Source organism: Amblyomma maculatum, chromosome 1 (genome assembly GCF_055883805.1).
Source record: "Amblyomma maculatum isolate TAMU_Amacu chromosome 1, ASM5588380v1, whole genome shotgun sequence".
NCBI lineage: Eukaryota > Metazoa > Arthropoda > Arachnida > Ixodida > Ixodidae > Amblyomma > Amblyomma maculatum.
Window position 1 is genome coordinate 131534816 of NC_139344.1, and position 19880 is coordinate 131554695.

The 19880-nt window shown below is 49.3% G+C and overlaps 1 pseudogene; it reads right to left on the minus strand.

The window, feature by feature from the left end:
* Positions 1–2320: 2320 nt before the first annotated feature.
* LOC146203931 (uncharacterized) lies at positions 2321–18194 on the minus strand (annotated as a pseudogene).
* Positions 18195–19880: the final 1686 nt, after the last annotated feature.

A 19880-nucleotide genomic window follows, 5' to 3' on the forward strand; every position in this document is an offset into this window, starting at 1 on the left:
TGCAAGTATAGATCCCTGAGGAACACCGAATGTAATCTGCTGCTGGCCACTTCTATATTTGCATAATGCAACAATCTGTGAGCGATTGGATAGATAAATAACAAGAAGAGACAGAAAAGGACCTCTAAACCCATAATTATGGAGTTTATCTGAGAACACATCATGATTAACAGAGTCAATTAAACGCCTTGGACACATCCAAAAATAAGGCACAAGTAAATTCCTTTTCTTCAATGGAGCTGTTAGCAGATCACATAGATCATCTAGCTCGTTCTGCGTACCACGACCCTTAATAAATCCAAACTGATTACCAGAGAACACGTCATGAGCTTCAAGAAAACTGATCATCGTGGTATGAAGCTAGGACGGCGCCGCGCGCGCCTATTCCTTACTGTCAAAACGGTAAATTGCAAATCAATAAAGGGAGATTATTTTCCGGCTCTATTAAAAAAAAGCAATCAACACAAAAGTCAATTAACAGCATCATATAATCAGATCGTATCATCATAACGTGCTCTGGAGTACTTAATTTTTTCTCAAAAATAAGCAAATGGTGAGCCCGCATGCATAATAAAAGAAAACTTTATATATGAAACACATCACATGTGTCAAGCAAACATATGTGCCATGTACATACATGGCACATGCATTCCTTTATAAAATAGAAGCTGTCAGTATTTTTGCTTGCTTTTTCTTATCGTGCGAAGGTTTTCAATTCATTACCATTGCAGTCAATGCATAGCGCTATACAAAAAAGGTAACGTGTTCCGGGCCTATATTTAAGGAAGTCTTTGGTGATCCCTCGCTGCCTATCGCGCTAAGTTCCTGCACAGCCTCCGCACCATATCACCCCTCAGCATTTGTTCTCACAAACCGTCCAAACAGATAATTAGAAAGCATCGCGGTGCTATCTGAAATGCCTCGTCTCGTAGATCACCCGCTTGAGTTGGCAGGCCGCCATTTCTACGCTTGGCAACTACAGCGCGGATCGATGATTTTTCTACGAGGGCAAAGCGCTTGCAACGGGAGGACACCTAGGACCCTTATGCAGCTGTAAATTTGCGTTGCAGCGTATTCGTTATTAAACCTCTAAAAGGCAGCGCAGATGAAAATTAACCCTTTAACGTCGTTCCGGTGCTTTCTGCAATTACAACAAGATGTCTCAGCTTACTTAGCCACTGTATATCAAACTGTATACCCAAACTGCGGTGAGCTAACAGCAGCCTATACTCCACGTCGAATTCGCGATGTTTTTTTTTTCTTTTTTTTTAATCGACGCCCTTAACTGGTCCGAAATGTGGCGCCCAGCTTTGGTCATTTACAGCACTGGCAGCACAACCTCTACCTAATTAAATGTAATTTTTACATCAACCTATTGTGTTTACGCATGACGTATTGCACGCCACACAACGTCAACCAATCAGATTTCAGGAGGCGGCTCTCGACAGTGGGCAGTTCCTTTCACCCCATTCGCAATTCAAGCGTAAGTTCTTTCCTCTCTACCATCTTTACCTTCGTTTTCGCTCCACAATTACTTGTATGTACCATCCAGAAATCATGAATAGCGCTGCTAAAAATCCGTTTTCACGCTCACGCAATTTTTACGTCACCACAAAAAGCCATTTCGACAGACCCCAATTTCGCGCCACATATTTGAAACACGTGACTTTTTTGACTACCAATCAGAGAAACAACGTGGCACCGAACGGCGGCCATTTGTGTCGGAAATAGGGCCCTCAGACAGATAGCATATGTGTGTGACCTATTTACCTCTGGTTAAATGAAGAAGCAGCGCAGATGGAACTTGATGAAGACGACGATGTTTACTGCCAGGGAAGCTGATCTGTTTTGGCGCGGGCTCGAAACCCTTCGCGACAATGTTTTTTTTTTTTTTATCTATTGACAGTTCGTGCTGGCCCGCTCTGATGACAGGCTCTGTCCACACCACTCATGAGGCAAGAAATACTGTCCCATTAAAACGTGCAGTCATCGGCGCGTTTAAAATTATACCGATAGTAGCGTACCTTTGGCCATGCGTGAGTGCGTCCGGTACATTTATGTCCTCGGCCATGATGTAATGCGTTATGTCTCTCACTGCGGACGATCGTGCTTACCGTACTCTGTGTTCAACTACTGAAGTAAACCAATTGTTTCTTCATACAGCAGCAAGCCGAAAGCATACTCTTTATTTTCTCTTCACAAGTTTCACACAGAAGGTAGAAAAAAAGTTGCTCACAAAAGGTAGAAAAAAAGTAATTGCACACAGAAGGTAGAAAAAAGAAAAGGCGGGCCGTCCGCGAAAAAAAAAATGAAGGTGTGGTCAGGCCTGGATGACTCTTCCGTCCGCCAAAAACAACTTGAGTGTGGTGGTGGCACGACGCCAGCGTTGGTAGGCCGTGTGTATCAGGTAGAAGCGGATGCAGCCAAAGAGCACCCAGAACACGGTGAAGAGGAAAAGTGCCGAAGTAATCGCCGCCGCATGCAGCCACGACTCTGAGTGGTACTCGAACAGCACGTACATCCACGCCATACACAGCACTCCCACGTTTCCCACGCTGAAAGCCAAGTTCGCCAGGAACAGTGTGACGTCGTCCCGGGCCTCTTCCTCCCAGAACCATCGCCACGTGGGTTTAATGCGCCGCTCCACTGGATAGCGTACGCCGCACACCGGGCATGCAGCATTCTCCGCGTCCCGGAACAGGAGTCCCTCCAAGCAGGATCGGTGCGCGAATGCTTCCGGGCAGTCGCAGGACATGCGGTGGAGTGGCTCTAGAAGCTCGAAACCCTCATCCGGGCATATGCAGCACCATGTGCGGCGCCGCACCGGCTCTTGCGCCTGTCCCGATGATGAAACACTAGTTCCGGTGCTATAAATGGTTCGGCTGCTGCCAGCACTGGTCACACTGCCGGCGTCATCTGCCACTTCTCGATCAAGGGAACACTCCGCGGCGTCTTCGCCGTCCTCCGGCCTTTGCTCGGCTAGACTGCGTGCGCTGTCCGTATCCGTGGTCCCAGTGCTCGCTGGCTCAGAGTGGGCGTCCGCCAGATCTTCTCCGCTGCTACTTGATGCTGAGCTGGGGAAGTGGGCCATCGACTCAGAGGGCGTCCCGATCATATCGAGGTACTGCAGCGCTGAACAGAGGCCGGAACAAAGCGCTCGCAAGCTGTGGAATACGTGGATCGCGAGCGCTTTCTCTTCCTTTACCCCCTCGCTGGTCGCAAAGGCGCAGTGATAAAGAGGAAGTGTGATATGACTGGGTCGCTAATGTCACTTTTCAGATATATAATGAATAAATTTGTGTATGCATTGCGATATTACCCCCGAGCTTATTTCGCTCGCAATGGCGTCTTTTATGAGAATGGAGGGGGGGGGGGGATTCACTAAATGTTTTACTACATCCCCGCCGCCACAGCTGTCGTGGAGGTTGCCGGTGGACACATTCTACGACAAACTAGGCTGGGAGGTTATGAAGAAATGAAGGACGCAAAGACTCACTCTATGTGGAGGTAAATAAAGGAGGTGCAGAAAAAAAGTGCGGAACGTAACGCGCATTGACAGGCGAATGTAAAAAGCTACCCTAGAAAGCAGTGTTTGAATTTATATATTGTACGCATTATGAAATAACCTCATCTTCACCAGTACCTATTCATCATCACCGGTCAGCTCGTCCGGAAAAGACGAAGTGGGGATGAACCGCTGCTGGTTGATAGCTGCTGCTTCAGCCTGTCTAGCAATAGGAAAGTGGACCAGCCGGTGCTTCCTTCTGTCTCACAACATATATGTTATATAAACATGTATACAGCATACCATGTGATATAGAGTCGCTGTTTGCTGTATTTATACATAATGTAGAGATTGCGTTATTGGCTTTTGTTGTAGACAGCAGCCATATGCAGTATTGCTGCGCTGTTACGTGCTTGCGCGACGCTCGCTGTGGCTGGAACGAGTCTCGTGCTCGTGCCAGTGTTCACCTGGAATAATTCTCGCTTTGCGACAAGTTTGTGCAATTGAGTTCGTGGACAAGAACCCACCTTGGCCAATTCCCCATGGTGGGTACGTGCCATTTTTCAAGAGGCCAACAGCAACAACAACCACTAACCTGTCCTGTTCGCATCTCAGCTTGGTGTCAGAAGTGGGATCAGTGCAATTCCTACAATAAGCTCAGCCGGGGCTGCCTCCTCTCCCATCTTCGGTGGCACACGTCACAGCAGCGTTTACCGCTTTGACTGCGCGGTCGGAACATGGCGTCCTTCGTCATACAACTGCCCGAGGCCGTCTGCTTCACGACGCCTGCCGACTGGCCGAAATGAAGGAATCAGTTCGAGTGTTTCTACACGGCTTCTGGTCTCCGCGACAAGCCAGCATCGCACAAGTCGACATGCTGTCGTGACGCTGGGACTAAGTCGACCCGGCCTTCACTTGGTAGCGTGCAGAGACTCCGGGTTTATGAAGGATTGAATCTTCGAAGTTGGTAAAATATATACAAGCAGGTTTAATGGCACTTTGACAAAACTTATTTACATGAAAAAAAGGATATATCAGCAAAAATGGCAAGCGTTAAGAGTTCATAGCGAGAAGCGTCTGGATGAGCCGTTTACCCAAGGCTCAGAGCGTGATTTCGTGCTCTGCAACGTCCTTAAAACCCCCTATGTCCAGCCCCTCTCTGAAGATGCTGACCAACCAGTTCCAGGGCACGCCCCTCAGATATCGGCATCCAATCGAACACATCACTGCACTGATGGTCTGATGCACTGACTGGTCCGGCATTGTTTCGTTGGGCGTGGTCACTTGTTGGCGGGAAGAGCTTGGGAACGGCGAGGAGGTACATTTCAATTCTTCTGCAAAGATCCGATATGGTGGTTCCGGCAAGTGGATTTCCTTCTCAGAAACCCAAGTGTACATGCGCGCCACGAATACTGCTCCCAGCATTGTCCCTTTCCGGCAATTGCAACTCTTTCCTGCATTCCCGGGAAATCCTCTAATGGCCGTATTCGTCATGCTCCTTTCTTCTCCTGTAAGTCAGCGGACGTGTCATTCCGATGGTCTCCTTTGGACAATAGGCATTCCTCACTTGACAATAGCGCCTCTCGACGGGAAGGGTGAACAGTTGAACAAAAGCACTTCCGGCTATTTCCCACAGGTGACATTTCTTTGTATTTTTCTTGACGTTCCCTTGACAGGGCCAATTTGGCAGTTGCAGGGTCTCGACAAAGCAAAGCAGGCTCACACAAAAAGATTCATGGAAACAGGCTCACTTAGAGCCCTTGCACCAACAGCACATATCAATACCAGGCCCACAGGCGAACAATAGGGCGCGCAAGCGCGGACCATGCACGGTCACAACAGCCTCCTCCCCCGCCAGAAGAGTCCCGGAGGGCAGCAGTCTCAGCTGCTGAATGAAGAGACGACTTAATGGCTTGCACATGAATGCTTGAAGCTTGCTGTCGCTTGTCAAGTTGTCTTGATTGTTGTAGGCCAAATTGCTTGAGCTGTCTCTGAAACTCAACCACATGTCTAAGCAAGCACTAGGCTCCCGTCTGAAGAGACCAGGTCAAAAGAAAACTGCCATCGTTGTCCGAGAAAAGCCCACACTCAAGACGCTCAGGACCCACCTATACCTAGAAAACCAAATGTGCTGCTTTACATAGTCACATATGTACAAGCGCACGAAAAAAAAAAAGAACCTGAGTATCAATTTGGATACATGGTGAGGAGAACCTCGGTGCGCTTAGAAACAGCGGCTAAGCGCGTCCGCATTCCCATTTAACTTCCCCTTTTTGTATCTGATTTCAAAATTGTACTGCTGTAAAATTAAGTTCCACCTCAGAAGGCGACTGTTCTTAGATGTCGCAGTTTGCAGCCAAGCCGGGGGACAATGGTCCGTCTCTACGGTGAATTTGGCCCCTCCAAGATAGCACTGCAATTTTTGAATGGCCCATACAATGCAAGCGCACTCTTTACGCTTACCGAGGTTTTTCACTGTGTAGTTAGTGTCAGAAAGCTTTGCAACGACTTCAGCAGGTCCTTTCCACTGTACTTCGAGCTTATTCTGCCTTGAACCTCTCAGCAACATCTGGTCCCCGATACGAAACGTCCTTTGCCGGGCTGACTTATCATAGTACATTTTGGAACGAGCCTGGGCTGACTTCATGCTGGCCTCAGTGAGTTCCTTAGTGTTATGTAAGCGATTCAGGAGGTTCAGAATGAATTCTACTACTGTTGGGTCTTCTCCGCGCCCCTCCCAGGCTTCGCGCACCATTCGCAAAGGTGAGCGCAGTGACCTTCCGTACACCAACTCGGCTGGGCTAAATCCAGTGGAATCGTGCGGCACTGACCGCAAAGCGAAAAGTGCTGCAGGCAGGCAGGTATCCCATTCGCGCTTGTTTTCATAGCACAGTCCCCTCAGAACTCGTTTGAGAACAGAATGCCATCTTTCTACGCTGTTGCTCTGCGGATGGTGGATCGAGCTATGCACTACCTTAATGCCGCATCGCTCGAGAAACGAGGTGGTGAGGACACTTGTGAAAACGCTACCCTGATCACTTTGGACCTCGGAAGGGAATCCAACTCGTGCAAACACTGACAGCAGCGAAACCACTACACTCTCGGACGTCATCTCGCGCAGCGGAACAGCTTCTGGAAACTTTGTGGCTGGGCATAACATAGTGAGGATATAACGGTACCCTGACTCTGTCACAGGAAGTGGCCCAACTACGTCTATTACTAACCGGTGAAACGGCTCGGTAATGATTGGTACTAACACCATCGGAGCTTTCCACTTATCTTGCGCCTTTCCAACCCGCTGGCACGTGTCGCATAGCCGTACAAAATTTTCCGTGTCCTTAAAACATCCAGGCCAATAGTATTCTTGCAACAGCCTCTGCTTTGTTTTCCTTATTCCAAGGTGACATGACCACGAGCTGCCATGGGAAAGTCGCCGTAAGTCTTCGCGGTACTTTTGGGGAACGACTAATTGGTCCCGCTCTACTCCGCGCTTATCCTTGAATAAGCGATACAGCACTCCCTTTCTCATCTCGAAAGAAATATTCTTTGCTGTCTTAGTGGCGCGGTGGCGCTCCCTTATCTCCTGTATCTTGGGATCATTGGCTTGCTCCATAGCTAAGTCCTCTCGGGTTCCACTTAGAAGTCTCGTGAGATTACTAGACACTGGTGGCAAGAGGTTACTCTCAAGAACGTCCTCATTCCGCGTCTCATCAAGCTCACTTTCAAGTTGACTTATCTGAGATGCCTCGCTCTCAAAGCTTTCTGACCCGCTATCTTCCGCATCGACCACTGTTTTAACTGCCGTTTCCTCCGCTGTTGATTTTTATGGAATGAGCAGTGTAGCTAGTTCTCGCGCCTTTGAACGTGTTAAGGCTTGCACAACTCTGTCTCCTAAAAGGATGCCCCTCTTTCGCAGCAGCATGTCCGATTTGTTGGAAAACAAATACGGATAGCACTTAGGAAGCTTTCCTGAAACGGCAGCCTCGGTTGGTAACTTGCCGAAAGGGCCCTCGATGACCACGTTCGCGATTGGCAAGCACACACTCTGTTCCTCCACTACCTGGCGGATCCATGCACACTGTCCTGTACAGTCGGAAGGCGACACATACGCCGGATGGACAACATCCATCGTTGCGGCCGAATCGCGCAGTACCTTGCAAGGCTTCCCGTTGACTACTAGGTCATGCATGTAAGGTTCCAAAAGCTTCATGTTTTCATCGCAGTCACTGACATACGAGAAAGCAATCTTTTCTTTCCGGCAGTTGACGGCAATGTGACCCTGCCCATTACACCTAAAGCATGTGAGCGGCTTCCTAGCCTCAAGCTTGTTCTTTGTGTTCTGCGCGTTGGTCACTTCCCCACTTTTCTCACTGCCGTCCTTTCTAGGGAGTTTGCCTGAAGAAGCCTTCCTTTCTTCGTTTGCAACTCTAGCAAAGTGCCTTTCCTGACGGTTATTCACACTCAACTTGGGATTGCGGGGCCTATCCACTGCTGGGTTGCTGAATTGTCGCGAAGCGTACTCCTCAATAAGTTCGGCAGCTTCAGTTGCCGACCTAATGTCGCCTCGGTCCTGTAACCAATTTCTTTCTTTTTATGGGAGGCAGTTATAAAACTGCTCCAAAAGAATTCGCTTGACTACAGCATCCCTATCACTGCAGGAATCAGTGCTCTTTAGCCACTCGCACAAATTGACTCTTAAATTGTACAGGAAATCAGGGTAACTCTCGTCCCTGGTGTTGTGCCAGTGGATCCCGCAGCTGCCACCAATGTTGTGCCGGTGGGGTTATCACACAGTAGCCCACCGTCAACAGGGTAGTGCCAAGGAGTTGGTAACGCAGCGCTCGTCACCCGTTTCGTGAACGAGGGCTGTCAGCTCCCTTGGCGGTAGCGATGAATCCGAGTCGGCGTTGGTGAGATGAAGAAAAGGCTTTATACACTATTTACAGGTATTTACAGCGGTGCAGCGGTGGCGTAGCGGTAGAACCAGCAAACCCCAGCAAACCATTATTCCGCGACCTACAGATACTACCCTTCGATTCACTGCGCCAGCAAAAAACAGCAACTGTAGTTAACAGCATCGTAAGATATAACCACCCCTTCCATATATCCCTTTTTCATGCATCATCACGTACTACCAGAAATGCAGTATTAGGAAACTTTAATCTACCGCCCACCCATAATGTGTATGGAGAACGACGGCTGTCTTTCATAGGTGCTAAAATATGGAACACTCTACCACAAGAAATAAAATACGCTCGAACTTTCGCGTCTACAGCTAAAACATATTTTCAGCGCATTCATTATATGTGATACTAATACTGTGCACCGTTGGCATCTGATATATTACTGTAATTTAGCACGCACGATGTTTTTCTCTTTTTTTAAATGAAGCGATTGTTCATTGTTCTGCTTGTTTTTAGAATTTGTATTGATGTATACATCCTACTCCCCGCTGTTCCTGGTTTGTATTGTGCACGAGACGAAGTGTCTGCATCATTGTATCTCATTTCTTGGACCCATAACTAGCCTATGGCTACGGGTCCAAACAGTGTTGGACATATCTTTATTGTATTTTTCAAGAAATAAAGAAAGAAAAAAAGAAAAAAAAAAAAGAAAAAAAAAACATCCGCCCGCATGCAAGAGGACCGGGGTTCAAATCCCGATGCCGCGCAATTCTCCACCGGATGAAAAAAAAAATCCGCGTGTCGATGGAATTGCATAAACAGGTTTGGGGTGCGACCTGATGCCGGTGAACACCTCCGGCAAACGCACTCCCTCACCAGAACAGGAGTTGGCCACCCTGGTGCAGTAATTGGCCGCAACCTCCTATGATAAGCTCCATAAAACCCCGGCCCTCAGTCACCAGCGGCTGCGGAACAACTGACCACGGCGGCGGTCAGACCTGTGACGCTGCAGGGGGTGCTAAGAAAGCCTGGCTCCGCTGGACAGGCCGTCATTGGAAACTGACCCTGGCAACGTTTAATGCTAGAACCCTAGCTAGTGAAGCTAGCTTAGCAGTGATGTTAGAGGAACTAGAGGGCATGAAATGGGATGTCATAGGGCTTAGTGAGGTTAGGAGGCCGAATGAGGCATATACTGTACTGAAGGATGGGCATGTACTGGGTTGTCGAGGCTTACCAGAGAGGCGACAACTAGGAGTAGGTCTCCTTGTCAATAAGTATATAGCGGGTAATATAGATGAATTCTATAGTATTAATGAGAGGGTTGCAGGCATCGTAATTAGGCCTAATAAGCGGTATAAACTGAAGGTTGTACAGGCCTATGCACCTACATGTAGGTATGATGTCCAGGCAGTTGAAAGCTTCTATGAAGATGTAGAATCGGCAATGCGAAAAGTAAAGACGCAGTATACTGTACTAATGGGCGATTTCAATGCCAAGGTAGGGAAAAAACAGGCAGGAGACAAGGCAGTAGGTGACTATGGCATTGGCTCTAGGAATAGCAGGGGGGGAGTTACTAGTTGAGTTTGCAGAGCGCAATAACTTACGAATCATGAATACCTTCTTCAGCAAACGGAAGAACCGGAAATGGACATGGAAAAGTCCTAACGGAGAGACTAAAAATGAAATCGACTTCATAATGTGTTCAACCCCCGCCATTATGCAAGATGTAGAGGTAATCGGGAAAGTCCGATACAGTGACCACAGGATGGTGAGGTCCCGAATTAGCCTAAATCTGAAGAAGGAACGCAACAGATTAGTAAGAAAGAAACCCATCAACGAATTAGCGGTGAGGGGGAGGGCAGAAGAGTTCAGGATCTCGCTACAGAATAGGTTTTCAGCTCTAACTGAGGATGGCGACATTACCCTAGAGGCAAGGAACAATAATTTCAGAGATATCATTACTGAGTGCGCGGTAGAAGTAGGCGGTAGGATAGTTAGAGAGGCTACCGGAAAGCTGTCTAAGGAGACGAAAGATTTGATTAAGAAACGCCAGAGTATGAAAGCTTCCAATCCAACAGACCAGATCGAATTGGCCGAGATATCAAAGCTAATCAATAAGCGCAAGGTGGCCGATATAAGGAAGTATAACATGGAGAAAATTGAGCATGCTGTAAAGAACGGAGGAAGCCTTAAAGCGGTAAAGAAGAAATTGGGCATAGGCAAAAACCAGATGTATGCGATAAGGGACAAGGCGGGCAACGTCATCACTAATATGGAAAAGATAGTCAAAGTAGCCGAGGAGTTCTATACAGATCTCTACAGTAGCCAAAGTGGTCAGGACTGTAATGAGATTGGCGGTAGGGAAAAACAGTCAGACGTTCCACCAGTGACGAAGGACGAGGTCAAGAAAGCACTAGAAACTATGAAAAGGGGTAAACCAGCTGGAGAGGATCAGATAACTACAGATTTGCTGAAGGACGGGGGGGATATCGTGCTAGAAAAACTGGCCACCCTGTATACGCAGTGCCTGGTGTCATCGACAGTACCGGAACCATGGAAGAATGCAAACATTATCCTCATTCACAAGAAAGGGGACTCTAAGGACCTTAAAAATTACAGACCAATCAGCTTACTGTCTGTTACGTATAAGGTATTTACTAAGGTAATCGCTAATAGAATCAGGACAACCTTAGACTGCAATCAAGCAAAGGATCAAGCAGGGTTTCGGAAACGGTACTCTACTATCGATCATATCCATACCATCAATCAGGTGATAGAAAAATGCTCGGAATATAACCAGCCCTTATACATAGCATTCATTGATTACGAAAAAGCGTTTGACTCAGTTGAAACCTCGGCGGTGATGCAGGCATTGCGAAATCAGGGGGTAGACGAGCCGTACGTGAAAGTGCTGGAAGATATATATAGTGGCTGCACAGCAACCATAGTTCTGCATAAAGAAAGTAACGAAATTCCCATAAAGAAAGGTGTTAGGCAAGGAGACACAATCTCCCCAGTACTATTCACAGCTTGTTTAGAGGAAGTATTCAGAGACTTGGAATGGGAGCAGTTAGGGATAAGGGTAGATGGAGAACACCTCAGTAATCTGCGATTTGCTGATGACATTGCCTTGCTAAGCAACTCGGGGGATGAACTGCAAATAATGATTGATGACCTAGACAGGAAAAGTAGAAAGGTAGGCTTGAAAATCAATATGCAGAAGACTAAGGTAATGTTCAACAGCCTCGGGAAGGAACAGCAGTTTACATTAGGTAGCGAAATACTGGAAGTAGTAGGCGAATATCTCTACTTAGGACAGGTAGTAACCGCAGATCCGGACCACGAAAAGGAAATAACAAGAAGAATACGATTGGGATGGAGCACATTTGGCAAGCACTCGCAGATTATGACTAGCAGCTTACCGGTATCGCTCAAGAGGAAAGTATACAACAGTTGCATCTTGCCTGTACTCACCTATGGGGCTGAAACGTGGAGGCTAACCAAGAGAGTTCTACTTAAGTTGAGGACAACCCAGAGGGCTATGGAACGAAAAATGGTAGGGGTAACATTAAGAGATAGAAAGCGTGCAGAGTGGGTCAGAGAAATAACTCAAGTTACCGACATGCTAGTAGAAATTAAGAAGAAGAAATGGACATGGGCAGGGCATGTAGTGCGAAGAGAGGATAACCGATGGTCGCTGAGGGTAACAAACCGGATTCCAAGGGAAGGAAAGCGTAGCAGGGGGCGGCAGAAAGTTAGGTGGGCGGATGAGATTAAGAAGTTCGCAGGGGTCAAGTGGATGCAGCTAGCACAGAGCCGGGTTAAGTGGAGAAATATGGGAGAGGCCTTCGCCCTGCAGTGGGTATAATCAGGCTGATGATGATGATGATGATGACACAACAAGATCGGCTCTGGGGCCGAAAGCTAACATAGCCATACGCGACTGTTCTGGCGCAGCGACGGCCGGGGAGATTCCGCCGCGTCCGCACTGTCAGGGGGCGAACTGCTCCCGATGGACGCTAGTGACGAACTCCCACTCGGAGTCTCGAACGGAAGCACTTGAGACTCCGTCGCCGAGAACCGTTGACGCTCAAAATGGTCCAATCCGACGGCAGCACTTTCGCAGGGCCAATGGGAGAGCTCGCTGCGCTCTCGCTTCAAATATGCCGCGGGGCGAGAAGGGGTTCACCGTCAGGGCCACGGCGCCGTGCTGTCTGGACGCTCAGCTCATGTTGAAACACGTCGCTTCACTCCCTTTGGTACGGCTCGCCTCCAGTGCACTGGTGCTTTGCAGAGAAGCATCCAGAGTTTGTGAAGGAGGCGTTCGCCGAAGAAGTTTGGCGTCCGGCTGAATTTCTGGGCGGCTTTGGCCAGGCACAACAGCACCCCCGCCATCAGACAATGCGCCGGGAAGACGAGCTGCTCGCATGTGGCTCGGATGCCGGGCGCGCTCATTCGCCAGGTTCCTCCAAGCTCACGTATAGTGTCCGGGCGCCAGGTAGCCTCACGTGCCTTGGGTTCCACTCGCCAGGTCAGGATCTCTGCCGACAGCCTTGTTGCCGGGGCACGCCGATCAACTTCACTCGGGTCGCTCCGATGCCCTTGCAACTCGCCACTGGTAACGGTAGACTGTTCTGCTGCTTGCAAAACCGACCGGCAACAGGCAACACCCAACACAAGCAAGTACCCTCGGTCACCCGTCAAACACCAGACAGAGGCAAAATTTCAAATTCAATTAGCTAAATTGTTGTCCCCTTTTTGCTCCCACTACAACAAGAGACAAGTGTATAGGATGCAGTACACAAGGTTCAAACAACAATTTTGCGCCTTAAGGATACATTAAATAGCAAAGAAGATTAATAATCAGTAATAGAAATGAGTCTCCTTGAAATCACTTGGACCGTAGACGACAACTGAGGAAGTAAGGAGGTCCTTTAATTTTTCCCAGTCTGCCCGCGAACATGCCAGTCCGTCGCGAAGCAAGAGAAGGTAAGCAACGCGGAGTCACTGCAGGAAGCGCGGCCTAGAAGGCCTGACTTAGAGCGTCTGCGTTCGCGTTCAACCTCCCCTTTTTATAGCGGACAACGAGATTGTGCTGCTGGAGTGTCATGCTCCACCTCAGCAAACGGCCGCTTTTAGACGACATGTTACTTAACCACGTTAGCGGGCAGTGATCCGTTTCCACAATAAACTTAGAACCGGAGACATAGCAGGCGAGCCTTTGAACGGCCCACACCAGGCAGGCGCACTCTTTTTCAGAGGTGCTGTACGCCTCTTCTCTACAACTGAGTTTGCGGCTCAAGAATAAAACTGGTCGTTCATGACCATTAGCATCTTCTTGGCATAGCACCGCTCCCATGCCGCGATCACTCGCGTCACACTGAATAATGAAGCCCTTGGAAAAGTATGGCGCCGTTAGAACTGGCTTGTTGCTCAAGGCTTGTTTCAGCCTCTGAAACGCGTTCTCTTTCTCTGAGTCCCACATCACTTTGACGGGCTCAGATTTCCGGAGTGCGTCTGTTAGCGGGCTGGCAAGGTCAGAGTAGTCTCTCACATAGTGTTGGTAATAACCAGCTAAACCCAAAAAGGCCCTTATCTCAGTCTTAGTGGTTGGCCGGGGATCACAATAGCTGCTACCTTGATGTCTGAAGGTCTACGCAGGCCCCGCCCGACCACATGGCCCAGATAAGTCACTTCCGCACAACCTAGGTGACATTTAGCCGGTTTCGCAGTAAGACCCGCCTCTTTCAACCTGCTCAACACGATTCGCAAGTGCTCCACATGTTCCTCCCAAGTATCTGAAAAGATGGCCACATCGTCGAGGTATGGTAACGCGAAATCGCCCAAGCCATGAAGCACTCGATCCATCAGACTGGAGAAACAATACGGCGCGTTTTTGAGTCCAAAACTCAACATAACTGGGCGGAACGTTCTGAATGGAGAAACAAATGCGGCGTAACGGCTAGCTTGTTCTGTAAGAGGTACTTGCCAATAGCCTCTCACTAGGTCTAGCGTAGAGATGTAATTTGCCTTCGACACTGTCTCCACCCTTCCTTCCAGGTTCGGTATTGGATATGTCTGATCTCGGGTTATCGCGTTCAGACGCCGATAACCGACGCATGGCCTCGGATCTTTTCCTGGAACCTGGACTAGTATTAGGGGCGATGTGTAGTCGCTCTCACTTGGTACTATAACCCCCAAGTCACGCATGCGCTGGATCTCTTCAGCCATGATTTTCTTTTGCACAGGTGAACATCGATACGGTTTACTACGAATCGGTTGCTGCGATGTCAGCTCGATGTCGTGCTCTACGACCGTTGTTTTTCCGGGACGGTTCGAAAAAACCTCTTGAAATTCTGAAACGATTCCCTTTAAATCTTCCTTTTGGGTGGCGCCTAGACGTGCATCCAACATCAACTCATCCAACATTACCTCTAAACCACACGCTTTCATGTCGGCCGTCGTCAGGATTTCCTCCCCTTCCTCATCGGCCGCGTTCAAAGTCAAGTTTACAATTGCCTGACGCTGAATGTATGGTTTCATCAGGTTGCTGTGATAAATTTTGTTGGGCCGTCTTCCCAATTTCACTTCATAGTTAGTATCAGAAAGCTTCGATACAATCTTTGCGGGCCCTTCCCATTGAACTTCGAGCTTGTTTTTCTTTGATGGCCGAAGAAGCATCACTTGACTGCCTACCTCAAAGGTGCGTTTTTTTGCTGACTTGTCGTAGTACTCCTTCGACAAGATTTTCACCGCCTTCATATGGCTTTCTACAATATCCTTTGTTTTCTCCAGCCTCTGAAGTAGGTTGAGGACGTATGAGTGAACATTTGAGTCTTCATCGCCGCCTTCCCAAGACTCTCGCAGCATGCGCAGCGGAGTTCTCAAGCTTCGGCCATACACAAACTCTGCTGGGCTAAAACCTGTGGTCTCGTGGGGAGCAGATCTCAAGGCGAACATAGCGGCGGGAATGCAGGCCTCCCAATCACACTTGCGCTCAAAACACAGGGCTCTCAATATTCGCTTGAGTACCGAGGGCATTCGTTCCACTGGGTTAGATTGCGGGTGATGGATCGAACTGTGCCCCACTTTGATTCCGCATTTATCCAAAAAGGTGGAAGTTAGGCAGCTGGTGAATACGCTGCCGTTGTCACACTGAATCTCGGAAGGGAACCCTACGCGTGCTAAAATTGAGAGCAGAGCGTCCACGACCTGGGGAGAATTTAGCTCCTTAAGTGGTACCGCCTCTGGAAACCTGGTCGCGACACACAGGGCAGTCAGAACATACCGGCAACCGTTCGTTGATCCCGGCAGAGGACCTACAATATCGATTACCAGTCGCCGAAGGGTTCTGTTATGACTGGCACCAACTTCATTGGCGCCTTCCATTTGTCAGTGGATTTGCCCACTCTCTGGCAGGTGTCACAAGAGCGCACGAATTGTTCAACATCTTTCCAACAATACGGCCAATAAAACTCCTGAGCAATTCTAGCTTTGGTCTTTTTCAAGCCAAGATGTCCTGCCCACGCATTTTCATGCGCGAGTTCCAGTAACTGACCGCGATACTTCCGAGGAATCAAAAGCTGCTCATATTTGAGACCCTGCTTATCCGTGTAGCTGCGGTACAATAAGCCTGATCTCTCATAAAATTCCACTCCCTTTTTCTTCACACCCAGCTTGACGCTCTTCATTAAATCGGCGATCGAGCAGTCTTCCTGCTGCTCGAGAATGAGAGTTTCCTTCTCAACTGCAGCCAGCGCTTGCCAGCCGGTGGAAATCGGAGCGAGAGTTGAGCCCGCGGCGCCGCCAGCGCAGGCATCATTCTCAGCCACGTCCAAACACGCCTCGCTCACACCTTCTCCCGCGCTCCGCGTTCCCTGCCGTGCCGTCTCACCACTCAAGTTACCCTGCTCGTCCGGTGTGCCGCAGCGCGGTTCGCTCACCGATGCAAGATCAAGTTGCCTCGACAGATTGCGCGCTTTGGATCGCGTGAGGGCCATGTACGCCACGTCGGCAAAGAATGATTTGCCCTGTTCCTTTAGAAGCTGCTCCGAGCTGTTTGAGAAGAGGTAGGGAAATTGCTCCGGGAGGGCGGTAGACACAGCGGCTTCTGTGTTTAGTTTACCAAATTCTCCTTCAATGGTGACCATCGCAATCGGTAGACAGACGCTCTGCTGCTCGGCCACTTGCTGTATCCAAGCGCATTCTCCCGTAAACTCACTCGGGGATACCAAAGACTGGTGGACAACGTCCATAGTTGCTGCCGAGTCCCGAAGTGCTCTGCATTTTTTTCCGTTTACCTTAATCTCCTGCATATATGGCTCCAACAGACGCAGGTTTTTGTCTGTTTCCTGAATGGTCGCCAACACAACTCTCTGTTTGCAGTACGCTGCAAGGTGCCCTTCCCTTTTGCAGTTATAGCATTTCAACGGTTTGCGTTTTTCAAAAGGACGTGTCGCATCGTTGCCCTGTTTGGGGACATCATTAGCCCTCTGAGACTCATTCTGCCCCTCCCTTACAGTTTCCTTTGTAAGAGACGAGTCTTTACGAAACTCACGACGAGTGAATGGCTTCCGTTCGTCGGGCCTCCTCGGAAAGCCATCTTTTCTGTCAGTTTTCTCTACGCGCACTGCCTTGTTGTGTAAGCTTCGGCGGGCGTAATATTCTTCTGCTAACTCTGCTGCCTTGTTTAGCTTAACCTCCGTTAGCTTATCTAGCAACCAGAGCCTGACATCATCATCGATACAACGGTAGAATTGCTCTAATGCGATGCATTCCACGAGCTTATCGCGATCGTTGTAAACCTCTTCGCCCTTGAGACACGCCACTCAACTAGGTCGGCCTTCAGACGGAACGCGAAGTCAACATGCGACTCCTTACCCTTATGAGCATATCGGAACCTCTGCCGGAAGGCTTCGGGCGACAATTTGTACTTCCGCAGTAGTGCCTCCTTGACATCACTGTAGCTTTCGAAAGCCTCTTTCGACAGGCACGTGATTACGTCAGATGCCTCCCCGGGAAGCAAAGCCAACAAATTCTGTGCCCAGAGGGATGGCTCGATGTCATTCCGTTCGCACACATGCTCAAATTTCACGAAGAATTTAGCCATATCCTCGCCAATGGCAAAAGGCGGTAGTTGATCACGGATTTTGGGACTGTTAGAAAGGACTGTCGCAGAAGCTAAGCTAGGTGCTGGCGAGCGGTTGTGGAGCTCCAGCTCTATCCTTTTAAGCTCCAGCTGTATCTTCGCCTCACGCTCCCGCATTTCTTTCTCGCGACGTTCCTTCTCCACCACTTTCTCGCGACGTTCACTGACATCAGCCCAGGCCTCTGCGGCTTCCTCAACCGTCACGTCATTAGTCTGCAAGATCTCAAGGATCGCTTTTTTTTCTTTTCGTTGAGCCCACATCGATGCCCAACTCCTCACAAATTTGGAGAAGTTCTTTGACCTTGTAACTCTCCATCTTTTACACCGGCCTCTTGTTGATTGCCTTTTTAGAATAGTGTACTATACGTTCACTATCTCGCTCCTAGCAAGAGATGCGCAAGCCTTTCTCACACTGATTCCCCTCTTAGCATCCCCTGGTTTTCAAAACACTTCCTGTAGGCTTGAAACACGCAAGGTTAACACAATGCTACGCTCAGCCTTTCTCTAAGCTACCCTGTGTGTTAGAGAAGTCTGGCGTTTGAGGGAAACTTCAGGTACTCACCGCGCCGAGGTGCCTGACGCCGGTCAATCCCGCAGCTGCCATCCAATGTTGTGCCAGTGGATCCCGCAGCTGCCACCAATGTTGTGCCGGTGGGGTTATCACACAGTAGCCCACCGTCAACAGGGTAGTGCCAAGGAGTTGGTAACGCAGCGCTCGTCACCCGTTTCGTGAACGAGGGCTGTCAGCTCCCTTGGCGGTAGCGATGAATCCGAGACGGCGTTGGTGAGATGAAGAAAAGGCTTTATACACTATTTACAGGTATTTACACAACAAGATCGGCTCTGGGGCCGAAAGCTAACATAGCCATACGCGACTGTTCTCGCGCAGCGACGGCCGGGGAGATTACGCCGCGTCCGCACTGTCAGGGGGCGAACTGCTCCCGATGGACGCTAGTGACGAACTCCCACTTGGAGTCTCGAACGGAAGCACTTGAGACTCCGCCGCCGAGAACCGTTGACGCTCAAAATGGTCCAATCCGACGGCAGCACTTTCGCAGGGCCAATGGGAGAGCTCGCTGCGCTCTCGCTTCAAATATGCCGCGGGGCGAGAAGGGGTTCACCGTCAGGGCCACGGCGCCGTGCTGTCTGGACGCTCAGCTCATGTTGAAACACGTCGCTTCACTCCCTTTGGTACGGCTCGCCTCCAGTGCACTGGTGCTTTGCAGAGAAGCATCCAGAGTTTGTGAAGGAGGCGTTCGCCGAAGAAGTTTGGCGTCCGGCTGAATTTCTGGGCGGCTTTGGCCAGGCACAACACTGGACTTAGTAGCGTTCCGAAAACGTTGTCTGAACGCCTCGGCGCTAAGCCTATACTTTCTCAGAAGGCAAGCCTTGACCTTCTCGTAGTTGTCCGCGTCCTCCTTGCTTTGCCGCGCGACAACCTCCGCTGCCTCGCAGGGCAGAACCATCAATAATCTCTGAGACCAAGTGTCTCGCTGGAAGGACAATTTTTCGCAGGTTCGCTCAAAGTTAGCCAGATACAGACCACATATGGTTGCATGTACTTTGACATCTTGAAATCTGCCTCCTTGTTGAGAAGAGGTACCGCTAGCTGGGGAGAATTGCCCGACCTCTTGATCAACTCTACTTCTAATTTCCGGAGCTCAATTTCTTGCTCCAGCCTTTTTGCTTCTCTCTCAATTTCACGCTCACGCCTCTTTTCCTCTTTTTCCCGCTCTTTCTGCTGTCTGAGCTGCTCCTCCTTTTTTGTCTGATGAGGTTCCATGCTTCACTGAGCTCCTCATCATCGGTTCCCAAATCAGTGATTGCCTTTAAAATCAAGGGTTTTCGTGCCAAACCACTTGCATCAATTCCCAATTCCTCACACAATAGCAACAGTTCCGGTTTCTGTAGCTTTTGTAGGTCCATGATCGCTCCGAGTGTCGGCTACTTCCAAAACAACTGTGCAAACTACCAAACCTAAAGGCGCTTCAACACTCTTTACCAGTTCTAAAATCTAACCCTGTTCAAGAACCTGGTCCACATCAGAAGAAAAGCCAAGCACTCACCCACACATGCGATCGATGTTCCGAGCTGCTCTCTTGTTGGCCGATTGTTCCTCCTGCTTGTTGCTTGAGATGCCACCTCCGATCACCACATGTTGTGGCTTGTAGCTTCAGATGCCACCTCCGATCACCAGATGTTGTGGCTTGTAGATTCAGATCCCAACGCTGGTCAACAGTTCTCGTGACGCTGGGACTAAGTCGACCCGGCCTTCACTTGGTAGCGTGCAGAGACTCCGGGTTTATGAAGGATTGAATCTTCG